We start from the raw sequence: 19,054 nt of genomic DNA, 5'->3' as shown, positions 1-19,054 counted from the left end.
AAATAAATAAATAAATAAATCCAAGTGGTGAAAACCTAGAAATAGGTGCTACTTGAGGCCTTTACACCCCTATTTCCTAGTGTGTGTCCTTGATACTTAGCCTTTCTCCATTATGCCTTGTCCTTGTTGTCTTGGTTTGGAATTGGTCTTTGTCTAGGGCGCATAACTGTGTTAGCTTTAGTCTCTTAGTTGTGTTAGTCTTTAGGACGTCTCCCAAATGGTGTTTTTCAACACTATCCCAATTGTATTTTTGAATACGACCACTGACATTGAGTGTTTTTCAACTCTTATTAGTCTTACCCAATTTAGTCATATGATCTTCCTTGCTTGCAAGCATTTGATCCTTATCCTCGAAAATCAATATCTATTAACACGCTTAAATTTTTTAATGCAACACTTAATGCTTGACTTGTGTCATGACCTTTTCTTTGTGTGTTGACTGTTATTGATTTTTTTTTAGTGTCCTTGTCTGATAAGTCTCTCTAGGATGCATAGCTAGAGGACTTGGGGCATGGGGCATGTTTTTATTTGTTTTCTACTTGTGGGTGTGGTCTTGAAACTCTAGAGTGTCTCTTGTTGTCCTCTTGGAACACTTAGGAGATTTGAGGCATCATCCTTGATTGTTTATGCACAACTGTTCTTTTGGTCATCCTAGTGTCTATGCCTTGATGCGAGTATGGTTTTGCTACATTAAATTGGGTAAGATAACATCAAAGTCATCTTGACCTAATTTTTGAGTAATCTTAGATATAATGACTCATAGAACTGTGCTTACATTTTAGGCATACAAGTATGACATTTAAGATGACTCCAATTGAGATTTCCAACTCTCTACCAAAGAACGTATGTGATAGATTTAAGCAAAGAAGGAAATATAGTCTGAAAATAGAGAGAAATATAAGAGAAACTATACTTGTAAGAGTGATGCTAGATTTAGATAAATTTGAGATGACAAAAGCAATTAAGAAGTACATAGGAAGATTTGCTCCAAAGTATTGAGAATTCCATATTTTGCAAAATAAAAGAAGAGATGTTTCTCAACAAAGTACACAAATATGGAAGGTAATTTATGGGCTAACAACACCTAAGGAAATTGAGTAGACACCTATTAAGGTTGGTGATGAAAAAGGTGAACAAGAAGTAACTAAGGTTACTAAAGTTGATACTAGGAAAGATGCACATGTCAAAGGCAGTATGAAAAATGCAGATATACAAGCAACAAATGAAAATGAGCATAAAATAGAATAGAGTATACTAGATATATAGATGTCAAGTGTCATTCCATAATATGTGACAAAAGTAGAAATTAAAATTATATAGATCAATGATTTTTTTGACAATGTGCCTCAGAACATCAATCCCCTAATGAAGGAGGACATGAAGAATATATTTCTAGACACCACCTATAGTGCTTGCCCTCATTTACATCTTTCTAGATACATTGTTGCTATCATGGTCGAACTCTATTAGACTAGTTTTGTGTTGAGTTGATGGTTTGTAGCATTGTTTTGAGACTATCAGATATTGTGTTATAGATTCAGTTGATATATGATGTGATTATTTAGACTCTACATTTCATATATGCATGATGATTATTACATTATTTCCAGTTATTGATGATGATTAGTTAGATGGTTTATTATCATATGTGTTTTCTTATGGATACTTACCCCATACTTGCATGTGTATGGTGTGCGCGTGTGTTCTCTTATTGTATGGCATTTCTGATGTGGTTAGGAAGGGAGTCATAGTCACCTGCTAGTCGAGATCTACATGATGCACCACTTCCTGCTATTGCCTGTTTAGCTTAGCATATATATAGTATGTACATGCATGGATTTTATGCAGGTTGCAGGTACCGAGTATTGACTTCCCTGAATTGCCAATATGAGCGTACCCAATCGCATTATCTCAATGGTAAGAGAGGGGAGATAAGTTCTCAAGTCCAAATCCTAAACCCTTAAACCATTTGTCCTAAAGAGGTAAGGCAAGTATTTGAGATGTTTTACCCACTGAATGCGTTAGATGACATAATTCGTGGTTTTAACCCTTTAGACTGATTTTGTATGGATTTTTCTATGATGGGTTTTCATATTTTATCTTGGAGGTCTATGGTGAATTTTCTATTAATTAAGTCTAAAATTAAAAGATTTAATTAATAATTTAATTATTTTGGAAAAATTAATATAATGTTATGATATTTTGATATTTTGATTTTAATTAATTAAGGGGAATTAGTTGAGAAAAAAGAATTAAATAAAGAAATTAAAATTAATAATAATAATAAATAGTAATAAATAATAAATAAATAATAATAATAGAAATGATAAAAGAATTAAAATAAAATTTATAAGTTTACCTAGGAGTAAACACACCTCTTGATTGCACATATGTCTACAACACAAGAGTTAGTGCACAAATTAAGCACATGGTGTCTACAACCTTGTGACTCATCTAGAAGGTTGGAAAAGACTCATGCTTAGTTGTCAACATCTTTTGGTTGTTTCTAGAAACATTCTAGGTGCTTCTTGAGAGTTCTTTATATCCAAGCACTCGTAGAAGCTCGGGGAGCATGTTTGGAGGACTCAGGAATGTTGGAGAAGGAAGGAGCTTGCTCTGTAGATTCTAAGGAGAGGTGAATTAGCATCAATGTCCAGGTAGACACTTGTGAATTTTGCATATGATATTTCGCTTCTTGCACTTCCTATCTTCTTCATATCTTCTAAATGCTTTCTGAGGATTTTCATATGTTGAATATCTTGGTTGTATGCATTTTGTCATGGGTAGTTAAATTTCTCTACAAGATAATCTTATATGCGTAGATCTGAGGAATCTAAGGGGCTAGGGTTTTCAGATGCTTATGGAGAAACATATAAAAGAAGAATTAATAGGTAAATCTAGAGAATGATCATTATGGGGAGAATTCCTAATTTATAAAATTGAAAAGTCCTATTTGTTTAAAAATTATGTTTATTCTTGCAGGCATTATTGTAAATGTTTCCTTTTAAAGTGTACATAAAAATATATGTTTATAGATCTGCATTTAAAAAAAATGCTATAATGCTTATTAGCAATTTGTATATACATACATACATACATACATACATACATATATACAAATATACACACACACACACACACATGTATACATATATACATATATATATATATTTATTATTAAAAATGCTGCGTATAATTCATAGTGGAAAAATGCTTAAATGAAAATATTATAAAAGCGTGTTTTGGAAACTGTTTTGAAAAATGTTATTAAAAAAATAAATTTATTTGCATTGAGGGCGGGGCACGAATCGTACCCCTTACCCTGCAGGTGGCAGAGACCTGCCGTCATAGGGACTGCGATGATAGGGGTACTCTGTACCCATTGTCAGTGTAGTGCCTACGACAACAGGTACTGCGTACCGCACATTTTATATTATGTTTTTAAAAAAAAAAAAAAATTGATACATGTGCAATTCGATTATTATATTATATTAAAATTATTAAATAATAATAACTTTTGAATATTAAATTATTATGTATTATTAAATATTAACTATTATTATATAATATTAATTTATATATATATATATAATATTTTTACAATATAAATTTAATTTAGTTGTTTAATTGAATCTAGTTGTGAAGGATGGATTAATATGAGAATGAACTGTAGTCATGAAACTCGATGGGGGAATATTTTCCAAACACATATTTATCCTATAGGCACTTTAGAAAATTGAATTCTAAGAGTCGTGAGAAAAATCTTTAACTTATTAAAACAAATACATGGGTTTGAGAGAAATGTGTAAACATTCCCTTACTTGATTTTTAAATCCAAAATGAAAACTAGAACCTCGAACTTAATTCAACTATGAAATTTTAGCAAACCAAAACATGTTCTTGCATTTTGTGTTTTCTCTATGCTTCTTGTTTTGAGTTTTTGGGTTGACTAGATTGTTGACCAGTTATAGGACATCTACCAGAGGCTCGGGGGTTTATGATTGTGATGTCATGATGATGTCTTTTGATCTCAATTTTTTAAAACTCAATAATGGTTATGTGATGGCATGCTCTATGGTGTGTGTGTGGTTTACTAATTGATGTTGTTTTCAGTTTCTTGTGTGAGCTGTGACATATGTAACCATTTATGAGTATCGATCAGTTGTATTTGGATGAATTTCCAATCACTTTGATGGAATTGAATTGTTTATCTGATCTTAATGATGTCATGTTGTGACAAGTTTTGACTCAACCATTTTAGAGCCTTCAATCAATATTATTTTCTTGATATGCCATTTTGGTTGCTTGTTTGAGAACCAATGGATATTTTGATTATTAGTGATACCTTTAGTTGCCAATAGAGAACTGTTTTGGTCACAATTATCTATGGATGTCTTTCAGTTGCTCATGGAGATTTGATGCTCTTATTATGGATTATCTTTTGGTATTTTTCCAATTGCTTGTATAGGATTGTGGTGATTTTGTGATCTATGATTCCATGAGCTTAGGGTAGGTTATCTACATGTAGTGTTAGGAAGTGGCTTGCAATGGGGGTTGGGGCCCTAAGTGGCTGCCAAGGTAACTCATTGTAAGTTGTTTTAATAAGTGAAAACATTACACCTAATACTGACTTAATGAACCTAATAAAATAATTGTTTTTTCTTGCCCATGCCTCGAGTACTAGTACAGACTAAGATGGGACTAGAGAGAATGCTTGGTTGCAACCTTACATTTTGTAGTATGCCTCGTCAGTATGAGAGGATACTAGTGGCCACATAGAGATCACTAGGGGAGTGGGGTTTATAGAGAGACTACCAGGGTAACTCTAGCATGATCCGTGCGATGACACTTTCCCACTTGCATAGTAGGTTTCCTACATGTCTTTGTGTGCCTCTGGGATTAGATGTTGGTTTGTGATTGGAACCTTTGAGTTAGTATATTTTTAGGATTTCCTGGACTTAGAGAGTATTTGTACTATGTGATTTGATATCCTCTTTGGGACTTGAGATTATCTCTTTAGCATAGTGGGAGTGGACCATTTCGGTTCCACGCGGTCGGGTGGTAGTGCTTTTTCACTCTTACCATTTGAGATCTGTCTGAGACACCATGGATGATGCATTCTTTATTGGAATCTATCTTCATTTTGTTTATGGATTATGATGGTGGACACGTATCCTTATATTGATGATTAGTATATAATAGATGATGTTGTTTACTTATCTTATGCTTTATTTTGCATGATTAGAATTCTTTCTGCATATGATGTAGTATGTTTAGGAGTGACATTCCTACTATGATAGTACCGATGATCTCTTTGGTGACTTGGGATCATTAATCATTAATCGTCAATTTAGATGTGATTCAACATTAAGGGATCATTAAAGAATGTAACCTGTTATGTATGTTACTTTCCGTTGAATGATGTTATTTCTTTTGCTACTATGTTGTGAATGGTTTTACTTTCATGTTTCAAAAAAAAAAAAATGCTACCAAACCTAGTGAAACTTTAGGCTAATTCTTTGGATCCCTTGGTGGGGCATTACACCACCACCAAGGCACAACTATGCAATCATCCTATATTGGTGAGTGCAGATGAACTTAAGAAGGGAGAGAAGTTATCTATAGAGGTGGAAGCACAAGACATATCAATAACACCTCAAATTACTATGATATAACCTACATTACATGTTGTAGTGTATCAAAGAAAAGAGGCATCCATGACAAATATAAGAAAATTGGTGCACACTCTATCAATAAAAAAAGTTACTACATAAGTGCAAGTTGGAACACAAGTTCAAATAGGTCAGGTAGATACTCCTATACCTAAAACAAAAGTTCAAGGTGTAATTAAAATTAAAGTGAAAGAAGAGGAGAGGACTAAAGAGTTAAACTTTACTACACAACTTAAGGATCAATTAGTAATACAAACATTTATTACTTTTCCAACAATTGCTACTCCTCCAAGTCAAGCACTTCACAGGCCAAGTGTAGAAGCTACACCACTACAATCATCAATGCCAAGACCTAGTAATTCTAAGGTAGATGAGGTTACATCATTTAGTGATATCAACTTGGATGAAGTGATTGTTGTGTGTGCTAAATGTGGGCCTCTATGATTCACACATGCTTCAACATGATCCTTATCTAAAGAATCATCCTGAAATGAACATGGGATTGTTCATCGAAATGTCAATAGGTTGGTCTCCTAACTAGAATGGTTTTACTAATTGCTCTCAGATCGAGAAGCTAGCAACCAGACATCTAGAATGAAGGATTTAATCTATATGAGAATGTGAGATTAATCTGAATGAGATACAAAAATTAATCTAGAAACAAGAAAGATAAATTAATATAAATGAGTGCATTTTTTAAGCTAAAATGAGATTAATATGCAAGAAATGAGTAAAAAATTTGGCATAAGTTCTATATGATTGATTTGCAACCTTGAAATGAGGAATTGAGAACTTCTTAAATGTAATTCCAAAATTGATCAACGATCAAGATCAATTTAGATGAATGATCAAGATTAGAAATGAGAATTAGTTAGAATGGAAACTTCTTTGTGCAAATGAAGTTAACTGATTCAATTATCAATGTGAGAAGAGTTAACTGAGTTAATTCCATTTCCAATTCCAATTCACTCAAAGTTTCCATTTCTGAAATGAAGAGAGAATTTAGAGAGTATATTTAATTTAATAAAATTGAATATGACCTCATCAATGCATAATCTTAATTAATTGAATAATTAAAATTAGGATATAATTAATTAAATTAAATACATATAATTCATTACAGTGTACTTTAGAATAAGGGGTAAATTTAATTTAATTTAAGTGTTAGGACTCATAATTAGATTAAATTAATTAATAGGTTTACCTTTTCTAATTTGATTAGACTTAGGAATTAAATGGAATATGTAATTAAAGCATATTAGGGATTTTCTGCATTTGACACTTAGGTCAAGTAGAGATTATCAAAATTAGGATTGCCTAGTATAATAGGACTTAAGATTGATTAAATAAACAAGAATTGGTTTAGCATGGAAATGTGCCAATTTTGGGGTATTACAATTGTTTTACCAAAGTTTGACCTTGCAAAAATCACTATTGAACAAATGAGCATACTACAAGATGCACTTGCAAGGAAAAAAAATCAAGAACTACTCAAAAGGGAGCATAGGTAGAAGAATGTATTGCAAGACATCAAGAATTTTTTTTTGATGCATTCAACCTATTAGTACCTAAAAAAGACAAGCCTATCACAAAGTAGTGGATAAACATTGTAGAATAGATCAATGATGCAGACTTGGATTCAAATGTAAAATTACTTGAATGGTCTGAAAGAAGGTTTCAAGGAAAAGTCAATGTAAAGATATTAGGTGCTATTGCACTTAGTTAGGTTGAGTTAGCAACCAAGATTGATAGTGTAAATAAAGTATTAGAGAATATTTTATCACTTTACACCAAGTTGTGCGATATAACTCTATTCACACAAGAAGTGCAACACCATATTAAAAATCTAGAGGGAGCTATGAAGCTAATAGGTACTACACTATCAACTTCTCTAGCTTAGAGTCAAAAGAACTTCATGAATTTGATGAATTCTCAAGGTTAGTTTGAAGCTCTACATGCTCAAGATGTAAATATTTGAGCTACACTGATCAATATCCAATCCATGCTAACCCCTTACATGGAGATACTTCATAATGAGCTAGCCTTTGTAAAGACATTAATGCAAAAAGATCCCCATCTTTCTACACTTGAACACTTAGTTAATCTTGCTACCAAGTTAGCCATCCAAATCAAATCATTAGAGGTATCTTGTGATAACAAGGATGCACCTTTGAAGTTAATACTTGAGATCCATAAACCTTTCTTGGATAAACACACTATATGTGTATAACCCTTTGACATAAGTGTCAAAAAGGGGGAGAAATAAGTAAAGTGGAGCATTAAGTTTTGAGAGTAACAAGGACTCCAAGGAAATAATAGATACAGTTTTGGGGGAGACCAACCAAAGGGGCAATCAAAGACAGAAGCATAGTACATCATAGTTTAGCATATGTATATTTACTCAACAAGAGTATTGGTTCAAATTTAAAATAGAACAATGAACTCAGTGGGAGTTATAAGATTTTGAGGTATGACTATTAAGTCAAGTTTTTGAAAAATTTTGAAATTTTGAAATTTTGTACATATGTCAAATGGAAATAGTGAATATCTAAGTTATTATCATTAGTTAAGATCATTCATGCATGACCAAGTATTTTTCCACTCATGCCAAAGGGGGAGATTGTTAATCTCATATTTATTTTGACATATGAGTGACAATATACTTAAATTATTTACTTAGTTCATGCCAAACAAGTAATAGCTATAGACATAAGTTACTAGATAATAAGTGGCGAGTAACAAGTAAGTGTTGAGTCACTCAAGTGTTGAGTAGATAGTCAGTGTCATGTCATTTAGATGCCGAGTGATCAATGGATGTCAAGTTATTTAGAGGTTGAGTTACAACATTGAAGTTGCAATTGATGTCGAACATTAGGGACTTCAAGTGTCAAGTAATATAGCTTTTGACATAGTTTTTTGTAATGGCACAAACTACTATGTAAACCATTTTGGAGTTGACTTAAGGATTGTTTTGTCGAGCTTAGATGATAAGGATGAATCTTTATTGAGAATCCTTATGTAGTACATGAAACCAATTAGAAAAGGGGAAGGATTAAGCAACATAATGGGTGAATCACAATCATTGATTCATACCTAACCCTAAGTCACCTATGTCTTCTTAAGGAGGACAAACCCTAAACTTTTTATGTGTGTGGAAGGAGAAAAGAGAGAAGTTTGCATGCACAAATAGAGCATTCATGGTGAATAAGGTATGGGGATCTGAGACACGTTGTAGAATTAGTTAAAGGAGAATAGAGGAAAAGAGTTGGAGGATAGAAGAGATACATATGATCAGTGAGGGTCAAGTACACATCAAGAAAGATGTGATCTATTATCTAGTAGAAGAGTCCTAACCATAGTCTCATTGCTAAGACATTTTAACAGGTGAATCAATTAAATCTCTTAACAAAGTTGTCTTGATAGGTTATTGTAAATCCTTTAATAGGGTGCTTACTTCATTGTAAGTTAAAGTCCTTTTACTAGGCACACATCTAACAGGGTGTTGAAATCCTTTAATAGGGTAAGATCTAACAATCTTGTAAGATTTTAGCATGGCAACCCTTTCATAGGGTAGATCATGTTTCATGATAAAAAATTGTAACCTTCATTGGATGCACTTTATTACTGAAGTAGTGAAGATTTTTGGGTGTCATCCCCACCTTAGTTTTACCTTTTCCATGAAGGGTTTCAGGGTAACCAAATATTTTGTGTCATACATGTGTTAAATATTAATTTACTTTCAAGTTATGAATGTATATGCTTAATTTCGTATTTTACTTTACTGCATAGATTGTGAGATAGATGTGTGGTGAATGATTTTAAGGTTGAAGTTTTAAGTGTTGATTAACCCCCATCCCCTCTCATAGTTTACTTTTCCCATTGTATTTTCAAGACCCATTTCATGACTTTAATAACTTGTCAATAAGGGGCTCAATATATATGTTCATATCTTTAACTTGATACTTACCTAGTAAGTTAATGAACATAAACATTACATAATTATTATGACCATTTTGATGCACTATTTATAAATTAATTTAGATAACTATTAAATGAAAAAAAATACCTGGTCATTCATTGAATATATTATGTGCTCCCTCTTTATGGACATCCAAGGAGGATTGTTATTCTTAATAAAAAATAGGCCACACTGAGTAAAGAGATTCCATATCTCCAAATGGATGGACATCATTTGCTACCACTGGAAGCTTGAGATTATGAGGTTCTTCTTTAAAGTGTGGCCATGTTTTCTATATGTCTTCAAATGTAGAACCATCCATAGGTATTCACATAATATCATCTTGACTTCTATTGTGTGCATGGTAATCCAAAAATTGTGCCAAGCTAGTGCACTTGAATAATTGTTCAAGACATAGAATAACGAGAATGTACCAAGAACTATATGAGACACCTTTTTTGTTATTTGATCTAATTGATATCTACTAATATGTAAATTAGGACATTCTATTGCAAATTCATGTTGTTCATGATATAGAATGTGATCATTGGGACATGCATGTATTGTCTAATACTTCATTCCAATTTGATTCATAATGGTAGATAATTATCAATATAAATGAGGCATAATGTTTGATGGTGGTAATAAAAAATCACCTATCAACCTACAAAAACAAATACGAATTATTAATATAATGAATAGTAATGGTATGCTAACATTGAAGATGACAAAAATGACATACTTTAGCATACATGACATTGCTACATTGGATAAATCATTCATAACCTTCAAGTTCAACAAAAACACTATAGAAGAGAGAAAAGTTGTTTGGGATCCTTTATATAGGGGCTCATATGCTTTCTCAAGTATAGGCATATCAAGAAAATCTTCACCATCATTATTAGATATGCTAGTACCAACATCATGATCATTGTGATCAGTTGTGCCAATACCATCTTCTTCAATAATGTCCTATGGCACATCATCATCTTCTTCCATGGGAGTGTTATCTTCAGCTTGGATATTCACACCTCTACATTCCTATAGTTGGATATCCACATTCACCAATCAACAAGAATTGTGTCCCCCTTCAACATGATCACGTTTCCTACAATGACTCTAGGTTGTTGTGCTTAGAATTCTTCAATTCTTTAAGCCCTTACAATTTTTGCAAGGACAATTACATTTATCAGCTTTTCTTAAGAACTAAGAAAATAATTTAGAAAATGTCTTGTTATTTTGTTATGGGTTCATATTTCTAGGCATGGTCTTTCTTCATAGGAAAATACAACTGCAAAAATATTGGACGTGTTGTACTTAATGTTTATATTTGCATATATAGTTTTTAAAGAAAAATTTGGTGTAATTAATGTGTATATCTACAATAATATTGGACATGTTGTACTTAAAGTTTATAACTGGACATATGGTTTTGGAAGAAATATTTGGTCTAATTAGTGTGTATTTCTACAAAAATATGAGACATGTTGTACTTGATGTTTATATTTGTACATATAGTTTTGAAAGAAAAATTTGGTCACCTGACTCAAATTCACCCATATTATAATCAATGAATTTTTTTTTGATTACAATGGTCTTTGTTAATTTCCTCCTTTGTGTCACTTCATTCTTAATTCTTCTTGAAGATGTAAATTCTTAAATATTTTTTTATTTCACTAGTTTTTTAACTTCATCACTAAAACACCTAATTCTTGGTTTTTGAGTATTTTGGTGTTCAATAATGGAAAACATATTTGTTTAACCATAGACATGTATTTCCTACGATTCCTAAAGGTTTGGGATTAGTTGGTGTCCATTAGGATAAAAAATGCAAAAAGTTGTCAATTGTCAAATATGCAAAAATGCAATTTTAGAAGTTGTCAAAAATGTCTTTTTGGCCTCCCAAAATTCATAACCATAAAAATTTGGTTTGAACTGATTGGAAAAAGGTATTTAAGACTCATCGTGTCCATTTCATAACTAATCATCAAGTTGTATGGAGGAATCAACACTTTATGAAGGGAAAAACCTATTTTCTAGAGAAAAATTATTCTATATGACTTTGTATGGATTTGTAAGAATAGATGATGCATATGTCAAGTTGGATTCCTATTTTACCTTTCATTTTCAATTTATTTGGCTTAATTTGATTGATTTTGGAGGTAGTTATAGAAAAAAATTTGACTGTGGGTCTAAAACCCTCATTTCGAGGATTTGAAGCCAAGAAATGGCCATAACTTGTAATTTAACCATTGAAAATTCATGCCCATTGGTGAAATTAAATTAGGTAGGATTAATTTTGAGACTTCAAAGGATTGGGATAGGAAAACCTAATTAACCACTTCAAACTTGACGCCCTAGGCTAAATATGACTATGTATTTAGCCTTAGAATGCATTGTTTGAGAAAGTAATCAGTAAGGGAAGTTTGTGAGTTTATGGATGGAACAATTAATTCTTGTTCTATAGAAGGTCACCAAACCAATATATCATTTTTATATAGCCAATGGAGGTAGTTCTAGCAAGCCCTAGCCTAATTTGATCACCTAGGTTAGAGTGTTTGTAGTTGCTTGTATTGCTGGAGTGAAACTGATTATTGTTGTTTGGGGAAAAGTAAGGATTGTATTTGAACTTTCTAAGTCCATCCTAAGAATCCTTGAAACCACAATCTCATCATTTTTTGGAAAGAAGTCACTATGAGAGATTTAGTCTACCAGTAGGCTAAAGGTCACAAATTTGATATGCAGGCAGTCAACCTTTAGATGGAAGGTTGAGTGATTGAAACACATGTAAAATCCTTTGTTTAAACTAGTATAGGATTCCTTAAGTCTTGGGTCAGCATATTAGGATTCATAGTTCCTTGGAGGGAAGTATGAATTAAGAAGTGTATTAAGAATCTTGAAGAAGGAAAAGTAGAAGTTTGAGTTGATAGTGCATCAATACTTTAATCCACATTTGAACTTTGGATTGGAAAGAAGCTATGTTGTGTAACTTTGCATCATAAATTCCCAAGAAGACAAATAATAAGAAATTTTTTATCTTGAAGCATGCCCTCTCACAACATTGTTCAATCAAAAACAAATTCCATGTGAAGTAACAAGACAAAATCTCTTTAAACAAACTCAAAAAAAAACATTTGCTTGTCGGACATATTAGTTTATAAAAAAATCTTTGAAGAGGGATTATGCTCATGAAAATATCATATTAAAATAATTCCTTATCAATATGATTGTGATCTTCAAAAGAAAATAGATAATTATAGTTAAAAATTCCTTATGAATTTGATTAATATAGCCACCATGATGATTTTGGAATCAAATTCTAATGCCAGTAATCTTTAACTTGTTCGATTCACTTGATCATATCATATAGATATGTTTCACCATTTGAGTTTTTTTTCTTTGATTCATGTCATATAATATGATATATCTATTATATTTGTTCATCTTTTCTTATTATTGAAGACACATGTTGGTAGTAGATGGTTATGTCAAACAACATTGAAGTTGTTAGTTTTTAATGTAATTTATATATTTAATATGAAGAAATGTGAGGTTATGTGATGTATCCATAATAAGTCATGTTGTTAGTCAATATTTTTGATGTAAGTTATCTTTGATTTCTTGATTTACTTGATCATGTGATCTAGATATATCTCATCATTCAAGACTTTTTCTTCAATTCACATGAAATGTTGTAATATATCCATTGTATTTGTTCCCTTTCCCTTTAATGGTCTCTCATTTCAAAAATTATGACACATGTTAAAGGTCATTGTTTGCAATCAAGTTGTGATGCAAATAACCTTTACTTTCTACTTTCTTTGACTTAATTGTGAAATGGATGTGGTTCATCTTTTTCTTCTATTGACATGAAAAGGCATGATGTCATATATTTATTGTATTTGTTCTCCCTTTTCTTATAATCAATTCTTGTGAAAGATTAAATTCATTAAAAAAAATTAGTGATGGAGGTGTAGGTAGTGGCAAGGGCAAACACACAATTTGTGTTGGTTCATGGATGATTTCATTGAGCTTTGTGTTGGTTAAAACTTCTCCCTCTCCTAAGAAAGGTATATCATGATGTCACTACAATATATGGAATTCACTCAATGGCAGTAATGAAGTATTGCTTATTGTAATTCTAATTTCTTTATCTTGAGAGCTTGTGTTTGGAATCCACTTTGGAAAATCAAAGTGTTCAATGTTGTAGAGTCTCTTTCAAATTTGAATTAGCATTTCATTCTTATTAGAATCCATGTAACATAATTTCATGAAGTAATTCTTATTAAAATTCATGTAACATGATTTTATTGCTAATATATGGTAGTAGTTACATTGATTTTTAGGAAATACCAAGTTAGATACTTTGAACATGTTGATCTCAGATTTCTTTTGACAATTGAGTGTTAACACACTTAAGAAATTTACTAAGTTCATGTTGAGCTAGTAACATATGTTGAGTACAATATGTGTAGATGGTGAGTTGTAACGAGTGCTAAGTAAATAGTAAGTGTCAAGAAAATAGGTAAAGCTAAGAAAGTTCAAGTGATGAGTGAACAATAGATGTTGAGCAAGTTCAACTACCAAGTGAACAATAGATGCTAAGAAAGTTCAAGTGTTAAGCTGGATAGAATTATAGTATGTGTGGAGCATCAATATTAAAAAGTGCCGAGTAACATAGAAATGACCTAGTTGTTTGTGATGGTACAAACAACTATGTAAACCATTTTTGAGCTGACATATGGATAGATCTTGAAGCTTTAAGGATAAGATCAAATCTATTTGGATTCCCTATGTGATCAACATGCAACCAATCATAAAAATGGAGGGAATTGAGTGAGAAAGTTAGATGAATCTCAATCATAGATTCATACCTACCCCTAAGCCACCAAAGTCTTTTTAAAGAGAGATGAAGCCCCATAATTTATAGTGTATAAGTGAGAGAATTAGAGAATTCATGCGAGAAGGTGATGATAGTAGTGAAAGGGGTGATTTGATTAGCATACATTCAAGGTAACTTAGAAGAAGGACTGAATTACAAAATTAGTTAGCAGAACTGAGGATCAAGGATACAACAATTTCATATTACATCAGAGAGGATCAAGATGAACTAAATTGGGATTTGAAATCATCAATATCAAATTGTAAGTGTATTAGATCAAACATTCTAATGTACTTTCTAATAACTATATACAGTCATAGAGAAATCCTTTAATAGGGTGACATTCCAAGTGAGTGTTCTAAAGTCCTTTACATGCACACTTCTAACAAAGTGTTAAAATCCTTTAACACGGTACGATTTAACAATCCTTTGTAAGCCTTTAATAGGGTAGGCCTTTCACAGGAAGATCATGAGAATGGTCAAAATATGTAACCTTAACAAGTGAACTTTATTGCTATAGTAGTGAAGAATTGTGGGTGTCATCCCAACCCTAGTTTTACCTTCTCATTGGAGGGTTTCTGGGTAATCATATCTAGTCTTAAGTGTTTATGTGGATGAATTTTCTTTACATGTTATTTCAATATGTTTATGCATGCAATTTTTTAAAGTTAAAAGTTTTATTAGTTAGAGTTTAGTACTTTTGATTCACCCCCCTCCCCCCCCCCCCCCCCCCCCACAGAAGTATACATTTCCCATTTGTATTTCTAACAATTGGTACCAGAGCTAAGTTCTCATCAAGATAAGCCTTATAGCTTGGAGAAAAGATATTAAGATGGAAGTTTACAAGTTCAGAAATACTATTTAGAATTGAGAGATTGAGATACAATTGTTACTGCAACAACTGAATGTAGCTAGAGATGCCTTGAGAAGTTCACTAAAGAGAAGAAAAGTGATTGCCATAGCAAAAAATGATACTCAATACAAAGAGGTTGACACCAAAAAACTATTTGTAGATGGTAACTCCTATGAATTTGATGCAGAAATTGTAGATCTCATGGACAAGAACAAAGCACAAGCTAAGGAAATTAGAAATCTCAAGTTGGAGAAAGAATCACAAGATATACTGCTATGTGAGGTGACTGAGAAAAAGAAGAAAGCCATAGAGGAAAAGGCCATGATTGAAGAAGACAAGAGAATCTTGTCAAATAGATTGGAAGAAAAATCAGCAAAGCTATTTAGGAACTCAAACATGTAATTGGACACCGTAAGCCAAATAATGAAAGCCCATTATGAGTTGAATGTCAAGGACATTGAGCTAACTACATTGAAGTTGCAAAATGAACAATTGTAGAATGATTTGAAAAGAGAGAAGGAATTTTTTGAAAGCTTCAACAAGCTAAATGAAGCCATCAAGTACTTTGAGAAACTATTGAAATCACCTAGATCCAATAAAGACACATCAGCATTGGGCTATACGAGCACTAAAGAACTAGAATCATCCAAAGCTGCTAAAGAAAGAAGCTATAAAGGTAAGAACTCTAAACCTAATTATCATCATTATGGAAAGAAATGACACACAACTAATTTTTGTAGGAGCAAGAATCCTAGTTACAATACCAAGCCAAGGAACATGATCCATTATTACAAGTATAACAAACAAGGTCATCAGGCACAAGAATGTAGAACAAGGACCATGCATGCACCAAGATTTGAAGGACCCTACTACAATTGTTAGAAGTTTGGACACAAAGCCTTTGAATGTAGATCCAAGTCCACATGGTCATCAAACAAGGGAGGCAATCATGAAAATACCTACAATTGGGACTACAATACAAGGCACAACTATCATTATTGTCAAGACTATGGACACATCCCTAAAAATTGCATAAGAAAAAAATTTAGTGGAAGCTACAATAGATGGTTAAGTAAAACTACATGCTTTAGTTTTTTTAAGACTAGTCATAGTAGCAAGAATTGGCCAATAAGAAAAAAGGCACCTAATTTAGAGTTGAACAAAGGAAAAGGCAAGGTAGATATTGAGCACATCAGTAGAGAGATGAATAAGACATGGAAGAAGAAAGATGGATGCAGCACATCAAATGAAGGGATCACTTCACCTAAAGGGTTAAGTGGTCACACTTCATCAAACTAACCAAAGAGACCTATGTGGGATTGTTATTTAAATGCCTTGTCATACATCAGTCCCAAGGTAAGATGCAAGTTAACAAGAGAAAACCAAAGTCAAATCTTAAGTTTTCATCTTACTGTCGAGTGTGAAAAGTTCTCTTCCATTGCTAAGTAAAATTTTAGTGTGTGTCAAGTTATTAGCTAAAACTAGTTGAAGCCAAGTCAGTAGTATATATTGAGTAAGGGTAACTCTAGTGGATGCCAGGTGATGGAAAATCAATGGATGTGAAGTAAAGTAAAAAATGCATAGAAGCTAAGTCTATAACTGTACATGCAACGTGCATTAAATATGATGTTTTGAAAGGCCAAACAATTTTTTTCACTCATTATTCATCATTACAAACATAGATCAAGAACAAGCAGCATGAAGAAGAGATTGGCAACTAGAGATTGAAGCATTTACATAGATTTCAACAACTTGATTAAGCATTGTTTCATTGATTTAAAAGGTATTCCTCACAAGTGGAGTCACGTAGTAATGCAATTTTATATTTTGAAACCCTAGTTTTTGTGAAATGGCCTCAAGTTGTAGCTTTTGAAGTTCATTTGGTTAGTAATGAGGTTAAGAAACAAGATTTTAGGCCTGTTCTCGAAGTTTCATATAAGAAGGACCCTGCAGGAGCATTGTCAACCATTCCACCCAAAGTTGTAATGGTTCAAGATGTAAGAAAATGTTACAATTACAAGGTTGGAGGGATAGGAGATATGGAAATTTGATAGGCATATGACAAATTGTGTGTAAATGGAGTGTTGAAGGAAGAATTCAAAATCATTGAGAGAAAGGGCTTAACCCATGCCCTAGGTTTCCCTACTATCTTTAACACTGAATGGATATGAATTGTGTTAAGTAGAATCCATGATGGATGTTTATGGCTGCAGGGAGGATCCATCAAGTTGGCAAAAAGGATTGTACATAGGGATATAGGATTTCCAACCCTAGAATGGCCCAAAACCCTAAGAAATGATTAAAAAGAAGCCATTAAGAAGAATACAGGGGCAAAGTGGAACAAAAGGGCATGATCATTGATACCATCAAAGATCCACTTCTAGAATTTGTTATGAGGGTCATATCTCACAAATTCTATCAGTCAAGCTAACTAAATAGTGTACCATGCATTGCAATTGATGTAGGGCACAATATTGTGAAGAAAGATCACACTTATGATTTGGTCGAGCTACAGATGCAAAAAATCATGGAGAACCTAGGATCTATAAGGAGATCAAAAGGTGCTCAATGTAAATTTGGTTCAATTTTGATATGTATATTTTTCTATTTTTAGAATGAGTTTCCTTCTTTTGGTAAGGTAGGTTGGAAGACCAACAGGTCTATAGCTATACAAATTAATGAGTACATAGAGCAAATGGGAGACAATTTTGAGTCTATGATGACTAATTATTTTGAGGATTTCAAGAAAATCATGAAACAAAGATTGAGCATACAAGTTTCCCTGGTGGAGAAGTACTACAATGACATTTTCTTCCTAGTAGATATTGACTACACATTTATCCAAGCTGCAGTACCCATAGTAAGATGGCTAAGGCATTTTGGGTATGAGATTAATATAGATGAAGCATCAACAACAATCACTGCATTACTTGTAGAAGAAATTGATAAGTCAACAAAGATCTTTGGAAACTATGATGTTGTGAAATCAAAGGTAGAAATGGAGTTAAAAACTACCTCAACTCTAAAGAAGAAAGATAAATTGGTCAAGAAGTTGAAAGCCAAATTTGGTGAAAGTACTAAAGTAGATGATGATTATGAAGAAGAAGAAGAACATGAATAAGAATAGGGACAAGAACCTCTTTCCCTAACACAAGGAATGGGTGAAGATGAAGAAGAAGGTGTTGAGGAGGAACAAGTTGAGGAAGCATCAGTAGTACAAAATCTAAAGAAGAGAAAGGCTTAGAAATAGCTTGTAGCTCAGCCCAAGGGAAAAAAGATTGGAAATCTAAGCCCTACCAAGCCTACTACTCCAGACACAAGAGCAACTACAAGGGCCACAACTCAGAAGGCTAAAGAGAAAAAAAAAGAGAAGAAGAAGGCTACTAAGAAAATAGGTCTAGTACAAAATAAGATAAGAAGGAAATATGTTGTACAACCTAAATTTGATTAAGAGAGGACTAAGTCAGATGACAACTGCCAATTTAGAGTGGTAAGTCATGCACCCGAGTCTAATATTGATAATATTTGTGAAAATATTAGGGATAATGCAAACTTGAGTAGTTTAATTTTTTTTGAATTCAACAGCTTAAATAGAGAAGATCAGAATAAGGTTGAGGAGTCAGTGTATGCCATGATGGAAAAATTCAAGAATACACCACTTGAATTCAACACTACTATACCTAAAGATT

The sequence above is a fragment of the Cupressus sempervirens genome, chromosome 3, assembly GCF_028749045.1.
Source record: "Cupressus sempervirens isolate cs-2001-9-10 chromosome 3, ASM2874904v1, whole genome shotgun sequence".
NCBI lineage: Eukaryota > Viridiplantae > Streptophyta > Pinopsida > Cupressales > Cupressaceae > Cupressus > Cupressus sempervirens.
The sequence above is the reverse complement of the archived record's forward strand: the minus strand, read 5'-3'. Positions refer to the sequence as shown.